Genomic DNA, 2500 nt, shown 5'->3' on the forward strand with positions numbered 1-2500 from the left:
AATCAACCTTTCGCATATTCAATTTTTCCTCCTCTCTCGTTTCAAAATGTTTGTATTTATCGTTCGATGAAACGAGCACAAGAGGGAAAAAAAAGTTGAGACACGACGTTCCCATAATTTTCGTGTTATTTCCTTTTTGCTTCAAACATTTTGCGGACTGCAGCTTCGTCGTATTGCTTTTATCAATTTTTAACAATTTCAAAGCGAAGACAACTCGCAAGACGATCCATTTCGTCTCGGTTCAATTTTAACGTCCGTCCGTATTATTTTTTGTTCCACAAGAGATTTCGAATAGGTTTCTTTATTTATCATCCCTTCTTTTCGAGCGCCACGGAAGCAAGAGGAAAAGCAAGAGCGAGAGAACATTTCGCGTATACTTCATTTAACAATTTTAACCAACACGCGATGTACTCCACACACCTCTTAGATTTAACAACTGCTTTTCTCTTCTTCTCCCCTTAGCGCAAGGGTAAACCCCATTTGTCTCTTCTTTGGAACGCAACAAAACTTTCGAGGACTGGACGACCGAGCGATGGTCGCGCGGTCTTCGCTTATCTTTAACAAACGAAGTAGTCCGTATGTATTCTAAATGTTGAAGCCTCCTAGAGCTTTAAGCCATGCGAGACATTGAAATGCTGTTTTAACGGGAGCATGCATAATTGCTGCAAACATACTTTTATCACAAGTTCTAGCCACGCCACGGAGGCTTCGAAGTTCCTTCACCATTCGCTTTCCTCTCTTTTGTTACACAGTTTCAGACTACGATCAGGGGTACCGAAACGCTGTATTGATTGTAAACAACCATTTTTATCTTGGAGCGGAGCGTTCCTTTACTCGTTAGATTTGTCTTGTCGCGTGTGTATTCGCTTTTTCGACGCTTTTTAACCATTTAACTTGTTTAGCGAAGCTAAACGCACAGACAGACAAAAAAAAAGGAACAGCATCGCGCGTCAAACAGCGACGACCCATCTGAAGCGATCTTTCATTTATACACCGTTTGTAAACAGAGAGATGTATAAAGCGCGGGGAATCATTCGAAACCCTGGGGCTATTCGAGCTTGCATTTCAGCAAATTATCATCTCAAACATTTCACTCGTTTGCTTTTTCTAAATTTATAGGAGAGCTTCTTTCGTTTATTTTTGACACACCTTTCGTAAATATCGTTTCTGGCAACGTCGGGAGCGTGGATTTCTACAAGTGAACAATCGCGCCGATCCGATAACTTCCAGCAGGATGGAGAATCTTTATAGATTATCTTCCGAGAACTCGGTGCTTTCACGGGCGGTCGTTTATAAATTTTAACGAACGACTCGCGCGCCGTGACGCACTTGCGCTAGTTCGAAGAGATATTTCGAAATTTGTTTCTCTCCTTTAACGGCCTGCATTTAGTGTATCGGTTGCGATTTTCGTCACATCGTTTCCACGACAAACGCCGACGAACTGCCCAACTATCGCTCGTACGTTGCGACTCTTTCTTTGTTTATCGTTCATTCATTCTTTCAATTTCGTTCGATAATCCCGCTCCGAAACGTTCTACTTTCGTTGAACGACGGCGAGATGTTTAGAAAGAAATGAATTACTCTTTTTTCGAGAAGCAAACGCAAGCAGTCTTTTGTTAAGAAAACGACCCTCAGCCAGGCGTGGTCCAGGAATTGTATCCGTGGACCGCAATGTGCGTTCGAAATGTCGATGTTCATGTGTCCTGCAGTTCACACGTTGACGCGCAATTAGCTGCGTTCTTCATCGACCCACGAGCCAAGTGATCCACCGTTCAGGGTAATCGTAAAATTTTGTATTTCAAACTCTTTAGATCTTTAGAGTGTTATTTTCATTATTAACACGCATCACATTCGATACCCACATCACTCTCCCACCCGGCGCGTGCGGGAGAGCGAATTCGGGCGTCGCCAACGTATTTGTTTGTTTGTTCGATCGTTGACGACACGATCGCGTCCAAGGACGGAAACCGTCGGAGAAACGCCCAGTGGCACGCTCCTCTCGACGGTCGGGCGTAAAGTACATTTAAAAACCTTGAAAAGTACGAACGCACACAAGGAATGCGAGCGCGCGTCCTGTCGCTGAATCGTGGGTTGCGAGATTCGAACAGACACACGGCCGGCGACGATCGGTCTAACTAATGGACACATAGTTTTTCAAAGACTCGCTATCGTCGCTTCTCAGCCGGTCCGTAAACAACACACATCGATCAGGCGGACGCACGAATCTTACCACGGTGCGTGTTTCGTAGATTCCAGGTTACCCGCAAGTACCTCTCTCTCCCTCTCGAAAGAGGAATCTCGATCCGTCCTTTTTGGACAATGGAGAAATCTTTTTATCGCAACACGGATGGCAAAGAAACAACCAAAGCGTAGGAGCGTGGGGACGAGAGCGACGAAAAGAACGTCGCGAAAACAAAGTTTCGACGGTTGCTCGTTCTAATACATCGTAGTTTCAACTCTCTCAGTTTTAACCACTCCTAGACGCTTCGTAAACTTTTAA

The 2500-nt window shown here is 44.5% G+C and overlaps 1 non-coding gene across 1 annotated transcript; it reads right to left on the minus strand.

Annotated features, from left to right (window-relative positions):
- Nucleotides 1-1625: 1625 nt before the first annotated feature.
- LOC143307444 (5.8S ribosomal RNA) lies at nucleotides 1626-1780 on the minus strand. The gene has a single exon (XR_013064586.1). It is a non-coding gene; the product is annotated as a 5.8S ribosomal RNA (ribosomal RNA).
- Nucleotides 1781-2500: the final 720 nt, after the last annotated feature.

This window comes from Osmia lignaria, unplaced genomic scaffold (assembly GCF_051020975.1).
Source record: "Osmia lignaria lignaria isolate PbOS001 unplaced genomic scaffold, iyOsmLign1 scaffold0055, whole genome shotgun sequence".
In the NCBI taxonomy this organism is placed as follows: Eukaryota; Metazoa; Arthropoda; class Insecta; order Hymenoptera; family Megachilidae; genus Osmia; species Osmia lignaria.